The sequence below is a fragment of the Macrobrachium rosenbergii genome, chromosome 11, assembly GCF_040412425.1.
Source record: "Macrobrachium rosenbergii isolate ZJJX-2024 chromosome 11, ASM4041242v1, whole genome shotgun sequence".
NCBI classification, from domain to species: Eukaryota; Metazoa; Arthropoda; class Malacostraca; order Decapoda; family Palaemonidae; genus Macrobrachium; species Macrobrachium rosenbergii.
Window position 1 is genome coordinate 18,594,635 of NC_089751.1, and position 27,500 is coordinate 18,622,134.

At 32.3% G+C, this 27,500-nt stretch overlaps 1 protein-coding gene across 3 annotated transcripts in view; it reads left to right on the top strand.

Annotated features, from left to right (window-relative positions):
• Positions 1-27,500, top strand: part of LOC136843215 (uncharacterized) — a 221,726-nt gene that overhangs the window by 35,845 nt on the left and 158,381 nt on the right. For all 3 annotated transcript variants that reach the window (XM_067111298.1, XM_067111299.1, XM_067111300.1), the window contains exon 2: positions 5,401-5,454. The gene's annotated coding sequence lies outside the window, so the exon portion shown is untranslated. The remainder of the gene's footprint in view (positions 1-5,400; positions 5,455-27,500) is intronic.

Here is a 27,500-nt window from a genome sequence, read left to right on the forward strand (position 1 = left end):
TGAAATTAAGTATAAGAATGAGATTCATTTTTCTTGTGTACTCAGTTCCAAAATCTTTGGGACACTAATAGTCTAGGGCACACATTTTCAGTGGGGCCAGTGCATTCTGCATTTTTAAACATAATTCACAAACTTTACAAGTGCTATTTCACCTTTCCTCAGGAACCTTTTGTACACCTTTTGGGGATAAGAAGGGTGCATTACACATCCCGTAATGAGGTGTATCGTATTTCTCAGTCATGCAGTGTAAAGTCCTTACACAGTGAATGTTCCCCTACTCCCAACCGTTCCAAATAACCTTTTTATTTATAATTTTACCTCTGATTCAACAGTAATGACATCTGACAACAAGTTTCAGATATCTTTCTTTATCCCCTTTATAGCGTCCAGGTTCTCTCTGGAGTGTAATGTGTAGAAATCGATCGTATCAATTATGACTGTGTTCTTGCATCTAGCTATCTCCTCTATGGAAGACAGTTAGCATATAGTTTCCTGAGTTCTACGGGGTGGGGGTGGTGTTGAATTGATAAAGCTTGCAACATTAAACTTTGGATTACGTTGCAGTAAGAAATACCTTACTTACAGAAATTTAATGTGAGATGGAATTTTTACAAAATACATAAGTATTCCTGCTTTACCAGTATCATTATTATTATCCTACCTATCGGAACACGGAGTTTTAATAAAACATTTGCAGATGTCTGTTAATGTAAGCTAAAAATCTGGAGTCGTTATCAACCTATTCATCAATTCCTTTGCTGTCAATAGATCTTGTCCATTTTGTAGGAAACGGACTAGAGCTCATACCTTACTCTATACATGATTCAACGGTTTTCGTGTAACTGGGGCAGTTTTCATTAATTTAATTAAAATATCAGTCCATTTAGACGTTAACGTTTGGTTAAATTTTCGCCATTTATCCGACATTAAAGTGAAACTACTACAATTTTTTTTTTTTCATTACCGGATTTTATGTAATAGATCTTTCTTGCTCATTTCTAAGATAACTTACAGTAAAGTTGTCTTTCAAATTATAAGCATTTTTTCAGAACACAGTTGAATATTTTCAATGGAAGTTTCGCCTGCTTGTAAATCTCTCCCCGAAAGCCTAGAAATTCCGGTGAACCCTTTCAGCAATCACATCACTCAGTCCTCTTCTCTGATTACGTAATTTGGTCAGCTTCCATTTTTCTCGAGGGAAAATGAGGGTTCTGTTTAGCATGTGGGTTATAAAGATGATTTATGGAGAGAGAGAGAGAGAGAGAGAGAGAGAGAGAGAGAGAGAGAGAGAGAGAGAGAGAGAGAGAGAGAGAGAGAGAGAGGGAAATGATTTCTTGGCATGTGTGATCAAAATGGGTAAGATGACTTTGAGAGAGAAGAGAGAGAGAGAGAGAGAGAGAGAGAGAGAGAGAGAGAGAGAGAGAGAGAGAGAGATGAATATGATTATTGGATAAGCAGGATGCAAAGGGTCAGGTCTTTTATTTCATTTGGAGAGAGAGGGAGAGATGATTTTCTGGCAAGTATGATAAAACAGGAAAGATGACTTTGCCTGAAGTAAGAGGAAGATGATTATTGGATAAAAATATGAAACAAAGAGTAAGGTCTTTTTTTCGTTCACACACACACACACAGAGAGAGAGAGAGAGAGAGAGAGAGAGAGAGAGAGAGAGAGAGAGAGAGAGAGAGAGAGAGAGCCCGGAGAACTAGTTGAAAGGAGCTTCCACGTATTGCATGAGTAATATAATAGCCTTCAGGCTACCAGTATGATTGGCATGTGTTTAGCATCGGTAAAAATACTTAATTGGGTTTCATATATTGAACTTCTTCCCAGTTGTTGTCATGGTTTCCTGGAAATGATTTTGTAAAGCGACTCAGCAATGAATAATTCATAAATACCTATGCCAATTTCAGTTCAAATTTCGTAGTGGGAGCGTTGTCGTGAGGGTGAGAACTTCGATAAAACGTGCGTCAGTCTATTTCCTTACAATAATAGGATTGATATTAAAATTCTCATACAGGTCGTAGTTTCTGCGGCCGTAATTGAACTGCTTTTCAAGTGAAAGTATTTTCAATATGGTAATTATATCTTGAACTATACAACCATAACTAAATAGTCAGACAAACAGCTAACTGACATCTAAAAGTAGACCAAAATGAACACAAATTTTTCGCCACAATTGGTTGTGTCTTTCTTTCTAATGAATAAAAATATGATTTGTGAAACTGCTGCATCAAAGGTTCTAAGGAAACTGGATATGTTAGACACAAAACAAATATATAAACATATATTTTTATAGCAGCCTTAGTAAACGATAAGAGACTGATTGTGGAATAAAAATTTGCTTTGGTGATATTTTAGATCATTTCCAATTCTTCACAAAAGACGAGAGGTAATTTGATCTCTATTCGATGAATGATTTTATCTGGGTAAGAGGGAAAATGACATCGTATTAAAGAAAGTCAAAGAAACACGCAGGCAGACAAAGGATGATCTATAACATGAATTAATAGAAAGTTCTACGTCAAAGTAAAATGCGGCCATTACATTTTGATACTGACATTGCTGGAAGGTGAAAAGTCTTTAATGAAAGTGAAGTCTCTCTATTGTTCTTCCGTTTAATTATTTTTCATTTATGTGAAGGACAAAATATAAAGACAATCCAGTAGTATTTGGACATAACCACACACACACAAAATATGCATATATATATATATATATATATATATATATATATATATATATATATATATATATATATATATATATATATATATATATATATATATATATATATATATATATATATATATATATATATATATATAATTGTCTGTGTGCCTGTATGCTTAGAAATGTTCACATAAGGTTAATAACAATGCTTTCAAAAATAATTGTTGAGGACGTTAGGACAGCAGATACGAATCTGAAGAATGAAAGACGGTCAGAGCTGATAGGAAAGTAAACGAGAAGCTGACATATGGTGGTAGGAGGAAGGAAAGGTCTTGAAAAAAAATGGATGTGGGAAGTAATTGTTCTGCTGTATACAGGTAATGGTGATAGAGGGGAGCATAAGAATTACAGGGGCATAAAATTACTTAGTGTACCAGGGGAGGATGTATGGTGAGGTTTTGATTAAAACGGTAAAACTGATGACAAAGGGGTTTATGTAGGAAGAACAGTGTTGGTACAGAAAGGGAAGATTACATGTGCATCAAGTGTTTGTTATGAAATAGTTTTGTGAAAAATTTGAAAGAAAGGGAGAAAGTTGTATGCAAAAACATGAACATAGAAAGAGACTACGATCGAATTGAAAAGCGATGATATAGAAGGTGGGGAGAATGTAAGCGTCAGATGAATTACTGAGAGCAATTAAAAGCTTTTGTATTTGAAGTGTCAGGATATGTACTTTCCTCTTTCCAAACTTTTACACCTACATCTCTTGTCCTTCCTTTTTGCACTGAAAAGAGGAAATAAACTTCCAAAGGGAGAGTTATTCTTGCCTCAGAACCGCCTTTAAACCAAAACGTCCTTCGCTCACATAAATATTCTCACAACTGTTTTGCCTTATATCAGAAAAACTGTAAGTTGCTCATAAAGAATTATTTATATATTATATTCACTGAATATTTTCTTTATTTATATCATACGTTTTTCCCTTATTAACAATCTTCCCACACTTGATCCACTTACCCTCTTCCCTGCATGTCAAAAACTAATCTTAAAAATAAATTTTGCCTCCCCTAATAATTCCTGAATTCATAAAGAAAACTATTTCTCTCACCGGTTATTTCAGAACCTACCCAGCCACTCAATCGAATTTTCCTACTCCTGAGCAACATCTTGTAATCGAGTCAACCCCTAGCACCTATCAGTTTTTTTTATTTCTTAATTCATCTTTACGTTTACTCTTTATATTTACTCAAACTCTTCATGTCCTTCCCTCCTGCAGATTAGCATCTCGTCCATAATCCAAATTTTAAGATTTCTTGAAATACCACTCCATCGACTATAGGCTGCTTTCTCTTCAAATAATTATTAACAACTTCGATTTTGAGAACCATTGGCTCATTAAAACTTCCAGACATTCACTGCACAAAAGTGTAAAGTCTTTTCATCTTGAAATATTTACGTACATTTACCCCTTATTCATCCTCATAGATAAACAATTTTAAGAGGACTTAAGTCTCAGATATTGTTGTTATATAGCTGGTAAGAATAAAGAGTACGTATATATATATATATATATATATATATATATATTATATATATATATATATATATATATATATATATATATATATATATATATATATATATATATATATATATATATTTATATATATATATGAAGTTTATATCACACCGTGATTTATATACAATCATGAAGCTACAAATGTCATTTAATATCCAATTTACGCGTGAACTGGATATTAAACGACCCCATCGCGGATGTTCCTGAAGTAGCGTGAACTGGATATTAAACGATCCCCATTGGGGATATTCCCGAAGTAGCGTGAACTGGATATTAAAATATCTCCATTGGGGATATTCCCTAAGTAGCGTGAATTGGATATTAAACGATTCCCATTGGGGATATTCCCGAAGTAGCGTGAATTGGATACTAAACGATCCCCATATGGGATATTCCCGAAGTAGCGTGAATTGGATATTAAACGACATTCGCAGCTTCATGATTGTATATATATATATATATATATATATATATATATATATATATATATATATATATATATATATATATATATATATATATTTTTGTTTGCCACGCTAAAGGATTACAAGCAAAAGGCATAAGTTTGAATTAAACGTGAAAATAAAAATGAATCACTCTGTGATATGTGGCTTACATTAATGATAATAAAATGCCACTTGTTCTTGCGCGTGTGGTAAGCAGTTATATCTACAACTATTACAAGAAAAATCTGGCCAAGACATCGAAGAAAGTGTTTCCCTGTACTAGAAAATAAGATACATATTAACCACCCCCCCAAAAAAAGGACAAAAATAAGGCAAAATCCTTAGATTTTGTCAGACTTGGAAGTTGTTGTATCTTGAATACTTGAGTTGTTGTACAAATGAATGGAGGCTGGAAGCACATACTGTAAGGCTTTAGCCCAGAAGTAAGGTTAAAGAGTAGAAATAATTTTATAAGTTCGCGGTCCTCAGAGCAACGTCATTCAAAGAATTTCATGAAATAAATCATTTCAAAGATAATAATTTTTTTAGCTACTTCTTCTCATGTTAAAGTTAGCAGCATAAGGGAAGTGTAACACTAATACCAGGATAATGAATATTAGCTCTTGTGCTATTTGCAGTTTAGATATTTTAAAGAATTAGGGTGATAGAATTATAATATAGAAACACTTCCTATTTTTCAGACACTCCTCGGTTTGGGACACCCTGCACTGCGCATAAAAATTCCCAGCCCACAGGTAAGTTCGAATAGCACGATTATGTACGAATGCAAAGTAAATATACTTTAACTGGGTGAAGAGGATACAGGATCAGACAATTGTTTTAAACCAAAGAATCCATGAGAAAGCATATTAATACTCTGAAAATAAATATTAAATAACATAGAACAACTCGAAATAGATAAGACAAGACTAATTACGTTGGAATAGGACAAAAAAAAAGCAGAACAAAGGAGGAAGTATTCGAAGAGTTGGATATTAAGAAAGAGAGCAGTGTCAGATGCAATTACATTAACAATAAAAAAAGAAAATTGTTTGTTAAAAAGGTTATTCGACCTGTTACCAAAACGTTTTACAGGAAGAATGTATGTTGGGTTTGTTAAGATTTATTAAAATAATTTGTTAAAAAAATGAGCAAGGCCTATTGAGACGGCGATGATGACGATATTAGTATTCAAAACAGTCACGCAATGGTATTCGTGGTATTTAAAAACGAATCCACATCTGCAAATTACTAAAAAAGAGATACGTTAAAGCCTTCATGAAAGTTGTAATAAACGACAAATTGCATTATCTCTGTGACCTACCACATATTCATTAATCAAACTTTATTAAAACTAAAATTAATGCAACGTATAATACAGCACGTCTCTTTGTAGATAACGTAGCTTTGTAAAACACTGTCGATATTTTAATTAAGTATATATTGCTTTATTTAGTGAACACTTATTGTCAAGAAAAATATTGATCTATGGAGCTTAGTATTTAATCTTTAAATTCATTCTTACTAGATAGTAAGATTTATATCCATAAATGTAAATTCTTACGAATAATTAAATATTATACCTACTAGATGATAATCACACTATCCTATTGTTTTTTCTATTGAACAAAGATATTAAATTTTATATCATTGTTAATAAAAAAGGACGGTGCTTTATATTGTCAGATATTCCAGATAACGTAGGCTACAAATGAAAGTCCGTTTCGATATAGCCGAGAACCAGTAGGATATTTCTTGTGATCAAATTGTATGCTATACAGAGATATACACTCGGCTTCCATACACCGAAGTATCATAAAAGGGTTGAAGAATTGGCTACATATATCCATGGTCACGAACCACTTCTTTCTCGGAAAAAAGATCTGTCACGTACCGAATTTTGGAAGGGGTCACCTCACGCAATGTACTTTACAAATTGCAAAGGTTGAGAGTTTCATGTCCAGGGTAAGAACAGAAGCCTATAATGAAACTTTTTGTTCCAAAACTAGTCTTATGTAATCGAGTTTTGTTAAATAGAGATAGATATAAGTAAGTTAATTCTCTCTCTCTCTCTCTCTCTCTCTCTCTCTCTACCTCCTTGTTATCGCACTCATACTAAATATACGTACGCGAGATCACACACACACACACACACACACACACACACACACACACACACACACACATATATATATATATATATATATATATATATATATATATATATATATATATATATATATATATATATATATATATATCAGTAATAGAAGAGTTCCGTGGAAATCAAAGACGAATGATCAATATTTAAACTAGGGCTTGAATGAAGAACGTTTTTATTACTTGCGACTAGTTTCGAAGATTTACATTCCTCCGTCATCGGGCAATCTATAATGGAATATATGTTACATTTAAAATGAATGAAGTAATAAAGTAAAATAGAATTACGTATTACAAGATATATATATATATATATATATATATATATATATATATATATATATATATATATATATATATATATATATATATATATATATATATATATATATATATATCACGTATGTGTGAGTGTGCGTGTGTGAGAGTCTTTGGGTGTGTGTTTGTGTCCTTGCGTGTATGGACGATTGATTAATTTTAGTATATTACAGAAACAGTGAAGCTGTCAAGAAATAAAGCCCTTCGTTGGCTGAGTCGGTTGAGCTTCAGACTGTCACTCGATGGGCCGGAGTTCAATTCCCCCGGCCGGCTGATGAAGAGTTAGAGGAATTTATTTCTGGTGATAGAAATTCATTTCTCGCTATAATGTGGTTCGGATTCCACAATAAGCTGTAGGTCCCGTTGCTAAGTAACCAATTGGTTCTTAGCCTCGTAAAATAAGTCTAATCCTTCGGGCCAGGCCTAGGAGAGCTGTTAATCAGCTCAGTGGTCTGGTAAAACTAAGGTATACTTTAACTTGTCAAGAAATAGTTTTGAATTTTATAGCATTGATATTCAGAATAATTATCGATTACCAACAGAAGTTAAATAGCATCTCGTAATAAATATATGCGTCCTATATCGTGATTCATTGAAGGAATCTCAATTACATGCACTTTTTATAAAACTGCTTTATGGTCAAACGGACATGCAAACAAATGTGTCTTCAGCTTTGTGATCTTTGCGTCTCTGTATCTGCCGAAAGTCTGTGTCTCTGTGTACTCCACAATGTTGGATTTGTAAGTGTTCTGTTAGGATTGTAAAATGCTTTGTGTAAAAAGAATATACTTTTTCAGCATATTCCTGAAAAACGGGGATCCATTCCCAGATGATATTGATATCTGATGATACTCAGAAAGTTTTATTTCTTTGTAGAAATCCTGTATCACTACAAGACCTTATCATCACGATACATGAAATTACAAAATAATGTCAAAATGCAAAGCCATCATAATTTTACTCTAAGCACTATACTTTAAGTTACGGCACTGCTGTTTCAACAAGCATAAAGAACATATAAAATACCACATAATTTCACAGCCCAACTATCATCACTTCCTGATATATTTTCGAAGCCAAAATATTCTTATTTACTTTTTTGACCATCCAACTGATGTTAGCCATCTGTAGTAAAATGTTATGAAGCAGGGAGGCTAATAATTCTGAGGCACGAAGTTACGAAGAAGTTATAAGACCAGAGGTAACACCTCTCGTCAGGAGGACCATGACTGAGGTCAGTGCCACACGCAAGGCCTAATTAAGCCAAATGGGTGACCGTGATCAAGTACATTCGCGTGACTTTTGAAAGTTTGGTTCCAGAACTCTACTTCTCCGTATGCACCAGAAACTCTATTTATATTTTTCTTTCATTTTTTTTATGTGTTTAGGCTAGACTTAAGACCTTTTGTCGCATTAGACAAACTAAAAATAGACTTATAGTGGGAGCCTTGTAGAGACATGACCAAATTGTTCTAGTGTCTTCTTTGCGCTAAAGTAAATTTCAAAAGTTTTAGCAAGCGTTAGTTCTATTATGTGTGCATGTATAAGAAGTAAAATAAAAGTAAAGGAAAAAAACCTCATTTTCTTCTAAGGAACAAGAGTCATTTTTTATTCACAGTCCTTTGTTTCACTGAACTGAATAAGGTAATGTAGAAGACAGCAAAAGATATATACTTCTTCAAAGACATAATGATATCTATTATTCAACAGTCGTCTGCAAGTTATCTTTCATATATTCTTCAACATTTTTGAAGTAATATTGAAACCATCATCTAGATTTTACGATCCTTAGTTTGAGAGTGACTGCCCAACGTCTTTAAACCATTTGCCAAGTCAACATATGATGGAAATTGCATGAGATCCTTTGCAATTCAGACCTCCAAAAATTTCGAAGTGCAAGTCAACATAAGAGGGGATATTCAGATCTCACAGCTCAGAGAAATGAGATACTTTCAAATAGGAGATTAGGTTTCTTCTGAAATATTATAGATAGGACTTTCTTTAAGTTGCTATTTTTAATGACATGACATCTTCCAATGATATTTTCCTCAGATGTTTTGACAGATTTCTCTAGTTATTTATTCAAAATGAGAAGAGAACTGTTTGTAAAATTGTTTACTTATCATCTTAAAGGGGATGGAGTAAACCCAAGAAAGGCTGTTTTTGTTGCTTCGAAAAAGATGAGATTTCTAAGCTTCCCAATATTCAAGATTTTGCGGTTTCGGTAACGAACATTTGGTCCAGTCCTGGGTGCTGTAAATTTTGGTGTTGGATAAATTTAACTTACACCCGGTTAAGAATAGCTTGCACGTATCAGACTTCATAAAAAAAGCTTTCTTATTCTGATGTGACATTTACCTCATGTCTTACAAAAACGAACAGAGCAAAAAATTATCATTGGAAAATGTGTATGATTTTGGAAGTTTGTATCGATTTCCTTATTTCACTATAAATGAAATTGGCACTTCAGAATATGGTTATTGAGATAAAGAAAAACCGCCGAGCCTATGTCTACTAGAACTTACTTAATTCACCAGGTAAAATTTATATAAGTATAAAGAGGATAACGCAACAATAAAAATTAAAGTAATGGGCATCCTTGCCATGCTAAACTCTCGTGATGATTTTGATAAAAGTCAGTAAATGTAAAAAGAAATTGAATTATCAAATCCAGCCTCATTAATTAACGTCAGTTTTCCAGTTATTTTCATCTTCGCAGAAAGTATAAGACGCGGCATAATTACTTAAATCATGAAATGTAGACAACAAACTGGAGAAAAATTTTTGTACTTATAATATGTAACCAGTTATCATATATATATATATATATATATATATATATATATATATATATATATATATATATATATATATATATATATATATATATATATATATATATATATATATATATATATATATATATACATATATATATATATATATATATATATATATATATATATATACAGTATATATATATATATATATATATATATATATATATATATATATATATATATATATATATATATATATATATATATATATATATACACATATATACATATATTGGGAGAATAGGAATTTAGTATAAGATTGGCTCAAGGAGCACAGTAATAAAACGGTGAAGTAAACCAACCAAAAACTTTACGCATGCATTAAGACCAAGAATTAGGACGAGAATGCCGGATAATGACCTTTTAAGGAAGTTCAGCCTTTAGCCTCACGTGTAAAAGTAAAATAAAAGCATGGATACTAATGAATTGCAGGTTCATGATTGTCTGGTGTCTGGAATTGCATACTTATGTATTCTTTCGTTACCTTTTTCTTATTTATATATATATATATATATATATATATATATATATATATATATATATATATATATATATATATATATATATATATATATATATATATATATATATATATATATATATATATATATATATATATGTACTCACACACATGCTTATATATATGTGTGTGTGTGCGTGTATCTTTTCCCTTGCAGAGATGTTAATCAGCTTAGTCTCATTTAGTATTTCAGTGTGAGGTTGCTATTCCAATAAAGTATGGATGTCAAACAAAATTTTCTTATGATCTTTAGGTCTGCAATCTGAATTTGCAGCGTTATGCATAATCAAATTATATTTTTTTTTTTAGTAGACAATGCAACTGATCCTTTTTTCTTGAGAATACTTTACAAAACTCTAATTTATAATGGAATTGCATTTTCGCCTTTGACATTCTTTGAAGTTATAATTTATAAATTTAATAAAATTATCTATAACATTTCTACATTGGCCCAATCAGTAAAATTTTCTAACCATCTTTCAGTTTTATAAAACAGTTTTATATAACAGACTTTTTGTATATAACAGTTTTGAATGCTATACCTTAGGAAAACCATTAATATTGTAAGTCATAAGGAGACTAAAACAAAAAGTATGATAATTATAAGATAAAATTATCTTCCCTTGGCAAAAAGTACAATGTGTATCCCAATACTAATCATTACTGTCGAAAGGATTCTAGAATAACAGCCCGCAGGACATTACTAATCTTTAAACAAAAGTAGCTCTAAAAATACCAACCACATTCGATAATTACCAACTCATTATCATCATGAATGGTGTTGGATTAAAGAACTAATGAATTCCAGCCGCAAGAGCAGAATGGGAATATGGAAAACGGCCAACATGAAAAGATTAGAAGTAGGTAGAGGAGACAACTAAATGATGATGTATCACGAATGTTGCTCCAGGAGGCACGTTCATTCAGTGTTAAACATGACTGGCGTACGACGGCTAATCTGTATAATATCCATTAGCTGATCAAAATCTTGCGTCTCTAATTAGGAACAATATATGTTCTTCTCTGTGGTAGTTTCATGTTCTAACTCTGATTATTCTGATTATTTCCAGTCTTCGATTCGTTTATATTTTCCATGATTTTTTCTCCCTAAGAATGATCATGTGATTCTGATTTCATAACCCCATGAACACAAAAAGCAATACTAATTGCTTTTTGCAAGTTATTATATAATAGTTATTATGATAATTTATTCATTTAGACATTTTTGAAACATACAGAACCTGGATAAATTTAATTTTCCTGTAGAGCGATTAGAGCATTTTAATTGTTCCTATGAAATCTATCATATCTTTCATTATATCTTATGGATGTGATTCCTATAGAAGGGAGACAAGTAAAAAAAAATGAAAATATATGATACCTCGGTGGGAAAGATTACCCAAGAGAAATATTTGGAGAGAGAAATTACTAGAATTATGGAGTGAAGAAAGTTGGTTATATAAAACTGAAAGATGGTTAAAAAATATACTTCTTTCGGCCAATGTAGAAATATCATCACTAAGAAACAGCATTGCCGATATGAAAACCATAAATGCCCCTTGGGGAACCGTTAACCAGATAGAAAATTTACTGCCAATACTATCTAAAAAGAAAAAACCGTTTTATAACAGAGATGAACGACGAAACCGACAGAGGAAAATAATCAAAAGTTACTCGATCTCTCTAAAACATTTATTCTCGAGACGTAAACCTGACTGACACCTGCCCGATGATCCATGTAATATCCATTAGATGTTCGAAATCATTTGGTCCCTAATCGGAAGCAGTTAAGAATCCTCAGTGTCTTTGTTTTCTTGTCTCTTTTTAATTGTGTTGGTACTGGGTAGTGTTAGAAAAAATACTTCATTCTCTTTGTATTATTAATGCAAGAAATACACATTATAGGTTTCTTCAGGAAATACATTAATGAGCTTCGTCATTATAATTGTTGGATAAAATGATGTCGATTTATGGAAAGTGCATATTTAGCGGATGAGAATTCTACCCACAGAGAGAGAGAGAGAGAGAGAGAGAGAGAGAGAGAGAGAGAGAGAGAGAGAGAGAGAGAGAGAGAGAGAATTCCGATGTCATTATATTTTCGGAGTCGGTTTTTCCTGTGGAATTGGCTAGATATTTCATGAATCAATGTCAAAAGTTTTCTTTCTTCAACTACTTTAAATCATTAAAGTTTTTCATAGCTCACAACTTTCGACGAGATGTTGGACAGATAATGAGGAGGATTTAAAAAAAATATACTGCAATCATTATGAAGTCATGTTTCCGATTGTTTTTTGATTACCTCAACTAACTCTTTTTCATCAGATCTTCGTGACATTTGGCAGGGAGTTCACCCTAGCCCATAGATTATTCCACCAAACTGGTTATGATTATATAATATATATATATATATATATATATATATATATATATATATATATATATATATATATATATATATATATATTTTTTTTTTTTTTTTTTTTTGGCGAGGTCACAAAATTTGGGGTGACCATACATTCTACAAAATTAATGAGTAGGCAATCTGTAAATTCAAGTTTCCTATATATATATATATATATATATATATATATATATATATATATATATATATATTTTTTTTTTTTTTTTTTTATGAGGTCACAAAATTTGGGGTGACCATACTTTCTAAAAAATTAATGAGTTTCCTAAATGTACGAAGAAAAAGTAACGCTTGACGTCTTGTCATTTATATATATATATATATATATATATATATATATATATATATATATATATATATATATATATATATATATATATGTGTATATATATATGTGTGTGTGTATATGAATGTATGTAAGTATCTATGTATGTATATATATATACATATATTTATATATGTATATACTGTATATGTATATTTATATATGTATGTATTTATGTATATATATATATATATATATATATATATATATATATATATATATATATATATATATATATATATATATATATATATATATATATATATATATATATATATATATATACATTTTCATAAACATTACTCATCCAGTTTTAGAAACAGAGATTGTTGTAATTTTCCATTATATTTACCATTTTTCTTGCTGTGTGATATTTAAAAAAGCTACATTTTCATGACCTTTTTAAGTCTGAAGGTTCTCTTCTCAAAAATTTTTGCCGTTTCCCCCCAGCTGTGCTGATATTTTTTGAGCCATTCGTTTTCTAAAATGGTTATATATAGACTGAAGATATGTACCGTTCTATTTTTTTTTTTTTTTTTTGATAATTCTGTTTAAATCTCTCATCATGCGTTTCCTTAACACCATTATTGTAGCGTAATATCTTGATTGATATTACTGAAAAAATATATTCCAGCATATTTGCTATAGTACTGTATAACATATTATGACAGAAACATTGCGCTAATTACAATATACGACATAAAAACTGCATTGTCACCGATAGTCATTAAACCACCTACAAAAAATACAGAAAATACCGAACATTTTGGCAGAAAGAAAATATCGAAAAAATAATTTATACAAAACTGGGAATTCTTAAAGCTAAAAATGAAATATATTTTGCATTCCTAACCATGCATTTTTACATGAATCTTCCAGGATGTTGAGTTGTTTCTTTCTTAAATGTAATTTATTATATCTGTATTTTGATTCGACACAGTGTCATGTATGACAATATTCAGAAAAATAATTTTTTTTCTAGCACTCAATGGTGCACCTAACGATTCGGTTTGTCGATCTATTCTTTGCTTTTTATTTTCGAGGGAACCATTTCACAGAAATAAAGAAATGTTGTTAATTATTATTCTTTTGTATTTTTAATAAGATCTGCATTATTAATTTTGTTGGTAATGCACCAAGGAACGACTATGTAGTTCTGTTTCGCAGGGACGACTTACAGTGCCCTAAATAACGAGTGGGTTGTTAATGAAAGTTTCTGAGATAATTAGAGCTCCAGAGAGCAATTTTCGTTAGGCTTCATTACCTGTTCTGCTGCTGACGTTGCAATTCTGTTGCAGATTGTAATGAGGACGTCATCGTCATTATACATTTCATTTTATGCTTGTCTATTTCTGGCATCCTACTTTATTAGTCTTTATTGCGAATGTTTTGCGTTTATGCGATACAAAATACCTGCATGTCAATGTAACCTACCCGTTTTCCGACTCATTATGGACCCAAATGGACTGCAAGTACTTTGTCGTTATTCCATTAAACATTAAATGTCTCTCTCATTATACAAACACGTAGGGATATGACCTCCAGTTGGAATTGTTTCCCTGAATGGCATTTTTAAATCTGAGTTTGACTATCTTGTCAAAATTATAATTAATGCCAGTGACATTATGAATATACTATAATTAACCTCTTAGTTATTCTTTTCCTAACTTGTATTATTATTCTGTATACAGAATAGAATGGTACTTTTGAATTATTCTGATTATAATCCACAATGGTGATTTAACGACTTTAAAAAATGCAAAATTCATAACTGTTAATTTGGCTAAAGAAACAATCAGTGTACGCTTTGCTTGCTTATTCACAAGAATACTCATAGTAAATAATGATCTGATATTATAATGTGATAATACAGTGGCCCCTGAAATATTATAAACAGGTAAAAAATAAGCCGAAGTTTCTTCTGCGCAATCGAGATTTCTGTACAGCGTAAAATCAAGGCCACGGAAAATTGATTTAACTTTCGATGGCCTCGGTATAATGCTGTATGAGCCGCGGCCCATGAAACTTTCAGCCACAGCCCGTTGGTGACATGTCCTATACTGTTGTCAAACGCACGATCATAGCTAAATTTAACCTGAAATAAAATAAAAACTACTGAGGCTAGAGGGCTGCAATTTGATATGTTTGATGATTTAAGGGTAGATGATCAGCATACCAATTTGCAGCCCTCTAGCCTCAGTAGTCATTAAGTTCCGAGGACGGACAGAAAAACTGCGGATGGACAGACAAATAGCCATCTCAATAGTTTTCTTTTACAGAAAACTAAGAAGAAAAAAGCGAAACCCAATTTCTGAAAGCACGGCCAACAACTCATTTTTGTGACATTTGATGGGAAATTCAAATGAAAAATCAAAGAAAAAAAATATTTTAATGGAATTTTGGCACGATGAACAAAGAATAAGGAGAATGTTTTTTAGGCTCTTCCTCGTTCCCTCCCAAAGAGCATGGCATCTTTATGAGCCAGCTCATGATGGTGGATCGATCCGGTTGGGGATTAGTCATGTTGATATTATGCTCTATAAATGGTGGTTGACAGCTTAAAAATAGAGGTTTGTTCGAGAATTATGGCTGTTGATTAATTTGGCAAAATTGTTCTTGGTGCGAAACGTTGGTTTAATCACTGATTCAAGTTTTGATTACTGTAGATGAGAAATGTCGCCATTAGAGTTACGGAGATAATGATGTACAAGAGCAATAAGAACAAATAAGAGTCATATCAATGAAAGGAATCAAATGTTGAGCTTTAATAGTTTTAAGATTTTTAAATATTAATATCGCACTCCTTATATACGTAATTTTTTTTTCATCTAATTTATGACCACAGCCAACATTTGCATTCACACAGTTTTAAAGAAAACCCTCTCTATCCACCATTTGTTTATATGAATTAGCAAAAACGAATCCACAGATATGAATTTGGAGGTAGCCATCAAATTTCCTTTAAAATGCACAGAGCCAATCGTATACAATAACGGCCCCTCCATTTTTCAATGAGAATCAAATGGGCTGTAGGGAACTGCGGTAGGCTGTGTCAGGTTAATCTTTGTATATGTAGTGTTTATTTCATATTGTGAATAACTGTATACAAATTGTTAATGTCGGTACTTTTTCAATCTTTACTGTACTTTTTTTCCATTAAGGAGAACCATTTTTAAAGCCTATTGATATCAAACCTACATGCACAAGGTACTTCAAGGAACAAGTTTACTTTATTTGAAGCAATTACCACTAGAACCAACAGTTTTTATTACCTTCTACAAAGATTTTATGTTCTTGTCTGAGGTAGTTTGTTTGTACATTTGTTAGCTAGATTATCTCTAAAGCCCCGTATTAGCTTAAAAAAAATGCTTACCAAGAAATAGGGCCTCTTGAATGGTGATAAATCCTGTGTGAGTTTTAGCGATAATCTTACCAAAAGATAGGGAATCGCGTAGTAGTAAACCTTATGTGAGTTTTACAAAAATCTTACCAAAAGATAGGGCCTCGTGAGTGGTAATGAGGCCTGTGTGAGTTTTTACGAAAATCTTACCAGGACATAGGACCTCATGAGTGGTATTAGGCCTTGCGTAAGCAGTTTATAGTACGGTCTCATGACTTTCCATAAGTAAGTAGAAATATCACTTCTGGAGAAGAGTGATGTTTTGAAAAGTAAATTATTTTGAATCTCATGGAACCCATGATTAGATTTTACCGTGATACAGTAATGAAAATTTCATGTTAAACGGATATTTTTGGGGTTAATAGCTCAACCCCTGCGGAGGTTCACGGTTTGTGAAAGATCGTTTTAATTGTGGGTCACATCACTTCTTTCTGGTCATTTGTGCAGTGAAAAGATTATAGTTTCTGATGTTTTACTTTCAGCACTTCATCACAAGTTTCATCCTTAGGTCTTTTGATATTTAAAACCAAAAATGTCATCAAAGTAGTTTCTTCTCATTTGCATATGAAAGGATGTAAGTGACATCTGACTTTAGATGACGATTAATTCGATTTGTAATCTGACAAGTTATTCAGTATAGGACTGTTTTGGTAGTCCCGAAGTCAAAACCTTTTATACATAGGGGAAAAAAATTAACCGATAAAAATATTTTATAACTCACTGAATAACGTTAATTTCAGGACAATCTACGTCAATAGAAACTTGCATGTAAGGAAATAACAAAAAAATAATTACTCGATAAATAAACGAAATATCTTATTTGGCCAGCCAATATTATCAAGTTAACAAAACTCTTAACCAACGGTAACTATAAGTTTTTTGAAGAGTTCAGTAACTCAGAATTATTAATGTTTTTCTGAATATGATATTGGCATTTTTCGTACTTATCAGGAAATAAGCGCGTTTAATCTACACTGCATTTACTTCGTAAATGCCTACTGTTTCCCTTTCATACTAGATTTATTTTCAGCAATTACTTTAGTCAGGGTAATTTAAATGCTTATCTGTGAGCTACAATATATTCACGGACTGGCAGCTGAGGTGTAATATTTCCCCAACTAAAAAAAGAAAGAAATGAAGTTGCTTTACACACTTTGCGAAAGTTACGCAATAATCAGCGATGGTAGCAATGCATTTGCATTAAATCATTTCACCATTGTATCATTGCAGAGACAGGAAATGATACACCACTCATTTTGATACTAAAGGTTTAAAAATGCCAGAATGCTGAACTAGTGAATGTAGAGAAAGATCTCTCTACTGGGCTTGCTCTGCGTCCAGAAAAAAAAGTGGCACTCATGCATTAAGAACTCATTAGTGAATGATCTTGGCTGCACCAAAATAACTTTAATCGTTTCACACACACTTGCACAAAAGGTTTCAAGAGCACGATCAGAACACAGCTGACACTCACTGAGTCACTCACCTGTATCTTGCAAGCATTCCCGGGCTTCCTAGATATTCAGGAGTTTCCTACAAGCAACTCATTTGCTATCTGTCTAACTTATTCTAATTTTTCCTATCCTTCTTCCCTGTAACACTTCTGAATTATACACTACACCCTCTCAGATTACACTGAAACAGCTTCTTACCTACATGTACTTTATACCAAATCTCCTACATATTTCCACATTTCTCAGCCTGTCAGTTCTTCCCACATCTTCTACAGTACAACAATACACGCAGTCCCCTTTAACTAGTTGTTTTTATTTTAAAATTCAGAATCAACGTACACAGTACAGTTTCATGAAGCAGAGTTGGGTCAGCAACCCGTTCATGCAGTCCCACGTTGTGCTCCACAAATAACATAGGTAATTTCTCAGTGATTTGCCCACACCCTACTTCACTATTCTGCAACTCACCTGTTATTTCCTGCTGCCATCATATATTTTACTTCAAAACAATTATATGAATTAACCATTTTCATTTTCCTACAACTATATAAAGACTCATTATATAATTTTCCTGTTTCAATTTAACCTCAAAGCATTTTTGCTTTCCAAATTTACTTTAAACTCTGGTTTTCCAAAACAGTCATATTCCTGTACTAGTTTCTGAAGAATCTCTTTGCAATCCTAGTCTGCATCATCATCTGCAAACCACCATTCCATTCTTACGTCATTTATTATTTAAGATAAATGTGTAAAAATGGTATGCTTAAGCTATTTTTCAATATTACAGGTACCTTCAACCATAACTCTTGACTTGAGCCAATTTTTTTCAAATTGATTTTATTTATTTTGCTCGGTTACCTATAATGTTTTTAATATAAACTTTAAATTAAGTATCATAAATTAAGTTTTGAATCTCATGCACAGTACTCAATCGACCGGCTGCAGGATTGTTGATGGTTCTTTTAGAATGACTAGATTTATCTTACCTAATGGCGCACAGAGCATATTTACGACGTTTACTTGCAGCTATTCGTTTCCTATAAATGTAACGTGAAATTGTTAGTAGTTAGTTGATATCTGGAACTGATCTGTAACCAATAGTTCACTCATACATCATCCTCGCACCGTTCTCCGATTTTATGAATCACTTTTTAGAAGTAACGCTATACATCACTCTTCGGGATACTTGAAAATTCTCCTTATTACCTTGCCGTTAATGATTTTTTCTCGCGACTTTTAAAGGCTTTATATTATATCCAGAAAATTAAGTATTTCTCATAACTTTCCTTATATGTACTGAGATGACGTTTTAAACGCCATGTCTTATGTTTTGTTTGACCAGTATCGATGGATTTTGTTTATAATATTGATATCAGCAGGCTTATATTACGTTTATTTTCTTGGCTTGGCAAAGTTTTCTTAAAAGAATATCATTAGTAAATTCATTTGATTATAAGTGCTGTCAAATTTCAGTAAAGGTATGACTCGCAACAAGGAATAGCTGTTCATGTTCGCCTTGCATTTTGTTAATTATTAAAAGCGAATAATTGGAAAATAAAAAAAAAATACTAGAAATTATCGGTAGGGTAACGAAAAATAACCATTATTGACTTATCGCAGTTCACCAATTACAGACGATTTCGTGGTCGTCATGGCTGGCTGAAATTACCTCTAATTTTAGGTTTCATTTTGTGAGAGCTCTAACAAAACTTCGTAATTTTGCTGTCTGCTCTTTTGCTCGTTTATTCCTAAACCCTTTTACCTTTTCGAGTTCCAGAAATCTGTATATCCCGTTTTTTTAATCTTTTTCTGTTGTTCTTTGTTATAACAGGAGCAATCAGTATTTTTCAGTCTTTAATCTATTGTGTTCTTCAGTGTTATTACGATTCCATGCTTCTCTCTCTCTCTCTCTCTCTCTCTCTCTCTCTCTCTCTCTCTCTCTCTCTCTCTCTCTATATATATATATATATATATATATATATATATATATATATATATTATATATATATATTATATATATATATATATATATATATATATATATATATATATATATATATATATATATATATATACATATATATATGTATATATATGTATATATGCATATATATTATATACACACACACACACACACACACACACACATACATATATATATATATATATATATATATATATATATATATATATATATATATATATATATATATATATGTGTGTGTGTGTGTGTGTGTGTGTGTGTGTGTGTGTGTGTGTCGATGCTTCTTTTGGTGCTGTTTTGTTATTTGTCTTTTTCCATTGTGTTTTCTCTGTTGTTTTTCTAAAGGATTTGGAAATTTATTATTTTTTACTGTAAGTTGATAAATATTACCAAAACATAAGAATATAACTGAAAAGTATCCTCTTGTTCGATTTAACAATAAACAAAAACTTTCGTCACGTAGGTCACCTTGAAGTAAAGAACACACGATCCATAATATTTTTAGCATAGAGTATCCCAGTGGTTCTCAACCAGGGGGCTAGGGGGGAAATTTCAGAGTTTCAGGGCAAGAATTGTGACCACAGATTGGCAGACTCAATCTGGCTCTAGGACCACACAAAACGCAGTGTGCATCGGTCTGCACTACTGGGCTTTCTCTTCGCTAGCTTGTGTGTTTGTGTTAGTATTTTGCTGCATATTGTTTGGAATACACCATTTGGGGCAGACAATTTTGGAGAGGGGGAGGTGGGGAATGACATTCTAACATATGGTGAAAGGGTGCGTGGGCTAAAAAAGGTTGAGAACCACTAGGTATCCCTTATTTTTTGTGGTTCGAAACCGGTAAAGTAGAAGCTAACTCTGACACAAAAAACATCAGTATCTGAACTGGTGAAATTTAACTTTTCTCAAGACCTGAACTATTTTAATCCATAATTAATCATATACTATCAACAACAACAGTCATCATTATTGTAGTGAAAATTTTTCTAAATATGATAATAAATGCAGCAGCAGTAGTAGTAGTACTATAATAGTATACTTAAAATTTTTTGGATTCAGTGATTTTAATAATACTTCACCAAACACATTTCAGCCATCTATATAGAAACAAATGAAAATATCTTGTAAATAAACATTTTGAAATATATCAAAAGAATCTTTGTTCTTTTTCAAATTTTTCTCAGAAGGGATTAAATAGCAGAGTAGACTTCGGTGATCTTCTGTAAAATAATCGACAGTCAACCTCTAGTATTATAGTTTAATGAGCTGCTCTTTAAATAGAACGTAACGATCTGTGAATTTACTAAAATGGCAAATTTCAGATTAATGATAATGGAAAATATAATATCGTACCAATACGAGTCTATTGCTATTACATTTAGAGTGAGATTTGTTATTGCGAACGAATGATATTTTGATGCTGAAAATGTACAGGACTTTTACCTTTGCCTACAGAAATGATTTTACTGATATATTAAAAAGTACAGAGAACTTTGAATTGAAATTGTTTCATGTTTTGTATTTCATTTACATTTTCATTTAAAAAATGTCATACATTGCAACCCACTTGATTGGATTATATCTATGACCGTCAGGTTGCTAGTGGGGCCTGCTTATATTCATAAAAAAAACTCTTTTTCGTATATTATATATTTCCACTAGTCTTTTGCATTATGAAGTTTCCTTTTAAATTGCTTCCTAGAAAATATGGAAAAGTACTTAGCGAATATTAAATAAACTAAAAGGACAAACACAAATAAAGAAAAAATTATTTGCGACGTCCTGAACTACATTCGTAATGCTACATTTTTCCTCAAGGAAACCGATTTTGTTTCCTCTTTATATATCTGTTTACAATAAGACCATCGCCGAAACAAATGATTTTTTTAAAGCAATTACTGAACACATTTTTCTACCTCTTGGTAAATGAAATTTCTTTTGCTTTATATATTATTATTATTATTATTATTATTATTATTATTATTATTATTATTATTATTATTATTATTATTATTATTATTATTATTATTATTATTATTCAGAACATGAACCCTATTCATATGGGACATTCCCACCGGGGCCATTGACTTGAAATTATGGTGTTCATTTGAAAGAAGTAACAGAAGGTAACAGAAAATACAGAAAGAAGAGGTCAATTATTAAAAAAAGAAAATAAATTAACAAAGTATTTTATAAAAAGACAACAATATAAGTAAACTGCCAAAATGCAAGAATTTTTTCGGGGTAGTAATGCATTGCTTCACCAACGTAGAATGTTTTTCCTTACATTGTTTCTTCTTTACATTATGGAAAGCATTTTTTTCGAAATCTTGCTATCCCAAGGTTCGAAGTATCGTAATTTTATCTCAATGAACCATCGAACTGGATATTCATGAAAATAAAAGTTCAGTGCTGAAATACCAGTTGTGTACACAAGGGTCAAAATATTTCGCAAATGGCAAGGCATTTTTACACGAGGTAAAATGTCCATATGTGGAGATGAAAGGCGACTGCTTGGAAGGTTGGTAACTTTTAATATATGTGTGGCTTTCGGCCACATTTGCAAGTACTACATAGGGCATGGCAAAGGTAGTAGCTGTGTTCTATGGATAATTTTATATTTCAAAGGTGGAATCAGTAAGACATTTTGATGTTGGCTTTGTAAATTAACAAATTTAATCCCATATGAAGACGTACATAATTAATAACAGAAGGGACCCGCAGAGCCCTTACATTTTTTAGTGGAAACTCTGAGGCTGACTTGTTTCTTTTCTTTTTTATATTCTTCAGATTTGGCAAGTTATTGAAATCGTCGAGGAATACGACTTAGTTCTCTAAACCCACAGGACTTAACCAGTATTACTTAAATTCGGCTAACCACCAAAAACTTTTGATATCTGCCGAAAGTTACTTATTTGAAAGTGGTCGAACATCGAGTTTCCATTACTACACTAATACAGTTCTCCTTACATTTTAACAGCTTACATGCATTTTTATCTGTTCATTAATTTGTGAATTTATTTTATCGTTTTCAATAAGTGAGATCTCTTCTTTCTGTGTTCCTTTTACCTTCTCTTGCGTCTTTCTAATGAACAGCATATTCTTTGGAAGTTTGAGTTTGAAGCCAATGGCGCCTGCGGGCTTGTTCCATATGAATAGGGTTCGTCTCCTGAATAATAATAACAATGACCTTATGAAAATTCCTTCCTTTGTTTTTTTTTTTTTTTATACTTATTCAACACCTTAATAGTCACAGACAAAACGTACGGGTTCAAACATTATCTAACCACAACCTTGCTGGCATAAAGGTGATATATATTTTGAAAAAGAATAATTTAAATGAAAGTAATTAATTTTTAATTGCTGTTTAAAAAATCGTATTACTTTTACCTCCCTACTGGCTAATGGAATTTTCATTAATGCGACCGAAACGCCATCGATGTCGGTCAGTTAAGTATTACCGGTTATGTGGAATACGCATCCATAATCCAATTACGACTATGTAAATTCATGATACATAATCTCATCACAATAGTCATAATGAAGGATCACTGAACCTAGCGTGGTTTTATTGTCATTCACGTAATTAACTTTATCTATATTTTAAGTACACATTATTTTTGAAAAATCTCACTTTTCAATGAGGAAAAATTACATCTCAGCGTCATGTCGCTGTTGATTGTATAAAACTTACTTACATGACTCTTTTGAATACTTTACCTACTCTCTCTCTCTCTCTCTCTCTCTCTCTCTCTCTCTCTCTCTCCTCGAACTTATATATTGTTTATTGAACGTTAGCCGAAACAACATTTGTAGAGTCATGACACAGTTCACCTGTTTTCTTTATAAATAAACAAATATTAGGTCGCTTACATGGCGGATAGTTTATATTCCTCATATTTTAACCCTTGAAAGGTGGAGGTATAATATCTCAGAAAATATATGTATGTAATTTTGCGGTTGTGGGTCACTTCCGATACATTTTTGCTTCCATGCATGTTTCCTTATGTGTGTCTGTTGAGTGTTGGTGTTTGTTTATTAAACCTTGCGTTAATAGCAGGATAGACAAAAATAAAGACCTATGATTATGCCAGTGAAAAGGCACAAAAAAAAAAGCAAGCAAAGGGTGGATGTGAAAATGATAGAGCTCAGTAATGAGCTACTGTATATCATGAGATATGTCGTGTTTCATTTTTGCCTCATATTTATAATTTGAATCATATAAAATGACTTTTCTTTTCAGAGACAGTAATTCCAGTTCTCGCCTCCTGTATTAATAAATACAACTTCGATTTTCTACAGTTTGTTTCATAAAATTTCAGAAAAGAATTTTTTGATTTTTGTTGTCTGCACAGGCACGGCTGCTGACTTCCACGGTTAAAGTTGAATGCAGAAAGTAAAGGTCACAAGATAAAAAGAGGAACCCGGCATTTCCTGCTCCATTATTGAGGCCAAAAATTGGGGCACTTCGGTTATTCTTACGTTTATTACTTCATTCAAGGGGGAATAAAAATAAAGAAACTGGACTGTCGAGTGGGAGCTGGAAGAAGGAGAGGAAAAGTTGGTGCACTCCCGCTCTAAAAGTCAATCTCCTCCCTCTCCTTCTCCTCATCAAACCCCTCCTCTTCCCACCCCCTACCCCCTCCCCCCACTTTCTTTCTCTGAGTACCCGCAGAAAATTAAGGATTGGAGACCTCGTAACACTCTAGAAAGCTAATAGAAAAAGAGCATTTATGAGGTTTTTTGGCAATAGAATCTCGAAGAGGAAAGAAGAAAGGAAGGAAGCATCGGGTTTATGCAGGATAAAAAGAGGGAAGAAAAAAAACGTCCTTGCCAGCATTGTGCATGGTTGTGGGCTGGTTTAATATTCGTTAACTATTGGTTGGTCAGTATTATCTAGTTTTCTCTAGTCATGAATGAAATATGTCTAAAATATTAATGAAGATATTTGGAAAACCAAGTAAACTCGGTATTAATAACGCTAGTAATGGTGTTTGTAATAGTAGCAAGTTTATTACACGAAGCCTTCATTGTTTCCATATCAAGAGTGATTTTTTGAATAATTTTCTTTTGCCGTCTTGTACTTCAGGTTTTTCGTCATTAAAAGAATTAAATGTGAAAATTACCCAACTGGATTCCTGAGCTACTTATATATATACAAACCAAAATAGATTACCCATAATGTTATTGTCATTGCACATGCCAAGACTCGGGAGTTTTTCCTCGGCCAATAGGATGCACTTTATATAGGGTTAACAAAATATCTAGTATTTTAAGGATTTCTTTATCTTCAAAGGATGTCCTGAAAATAATCTGAATTTCCAAAGGATAACTGCTAACCAAAGGATACTTAATTTACACTTATAAGCAAAACAAACAGTCCTTTAGTTAAATTCGCTCCTTTATTTGAACGTAAGTTTTAATTAGGTATAATAAAATATTTTCTTCATATCCAAACGAGAAATCCCTCATTACTAGATAAGAAGGTATGTATTGCAGTACTGAATATGTTTCATCTAGATCTCTCCAAAGTTAAACAAAGAATAGTTTATTCAAGAGGATAAGCTAACCAAAGAACTACCTGAATGGACAGTGCAGTTTAAGCTTTGCAATATGCAGTGCAGAGGCCTATATATTTATGAAGCCATAATTAGAAATTATGGAATGCAGAGATTGCTACTGTAAAGTTCAAGTAGCTCACCAGGACCAGTGAACTATATTTTTTCACTTTCATAAGGCCGAGTGCAATAGTAAGTAAAGGCAGGTCGACAGATGAGCACATATTGCTTGAATATGAATCATACGATGCTGAGGACGTTACCCAGATGTTTCAGGATCTGCATCTAGAGAAACATTGTTGCTGGTACTTCTTCACACACACACACAGAGACACATACATACATACATACATACATACATACATACATACATACATACATACATACATACATATATATATATATATATATATATATATATATATATATATATATATATATATATATATATATATATATATATATCGTTCAATACTGAATTAACTAAACTTTTGGAATAAATTACACCCAAAGGGAATTATGAGAGATAAGTGCTTCTGGCCAGGCTATGTTTCGAACCAGGGTCTTTGCTTTAGACGATACATATATCAAGTTGATATGGACACTGATGTAAATATTTTCTTTATCAGGAAGTTGTTATAAAAAATAACTTCCATAACTTCCACCTTATTTCTTTTATTGACTTCAACAAAAACCTCATTTTATCAGTTCAACAACCCCTGCTAATTTCCAGTCTTGGCCTTCTTGGACGCTCCAAATTTAATCATATTCTTTTGTCTTCATATTACCATCATCCATAATGTTTACTGCCAAATACTTTGAAGAAAATACTGCTTCCTCTCTCTCATCGCCCATGCTAGCATTAGGTGTTCCGTCTTCTTAGTATTAGTTTTCACTATATTTAGTGAGTGCTGTACCGCATGTGAACTTCAGCTATTTTGTACGTCATTCAGGAGACATCTTCTCATTCGACACTTTTACATCAACATTTATTGTCCTTTATCTGGCCTGGCACATCATTCCATCTAGAAGGATATTAATAACATAATTTCAACCGCTTTTTGCTCCAAACACATTTATAATAATAATAATAATAATAATAATAATAATAATAATAATAATAATAATAATAATATCCTTTATTTCAGCTCAGGTATATACAAATACAATACACACAACCGAGATACATAAGATAACATGATAAAAACAATAATATGCAGTATCCTCAGAATTTATAATGATGTCAATGACAGTAATTATATGGAGAATGATAGTAAAAAAAAAATATGGTACTAACACATGCGTCATTTCCATCATAAAATTTTATTGTTCCCAGAAACTTACCCTCAAAATCTTCCACATTTCCTCTCTATCAGTTCTGTCAAAAGCTTTCTTTGTGTTCTTGTATCCCACATACACTTGTTCCTTTTTCTTGCAAACTTTTCACAAATCAGTTTCATCGCATTACGGGAGAAGAAAAAGAACCTGAATTTTGAGTAATCTTTCCCTGCTGAATTGGACGCGGTGGTATACTGTAAGGAATGAAATAGAGAATTTAGGCCAAAGGCCGAGCAGGTCCGAATTTAGGCCAAAGGCCGAGCGGTGGGACCTGTGAGGTCATTCAGCGCTGAAAGGGAAAATAAGACAATAGGAAAACCTCGCAGCTACACTATGAAACAATTGCAAGGAGAGGGTGGAAGTTAAGATGCAAGAAAGAGAATATAAACGGAGGTACAATGAAAGGGGTATGAGGAAGCGTAGCCTAATGCATCAATCTACGCCCGAGACTCTCATGCTTGGACCCTCGTACTCTCACTAAAGGT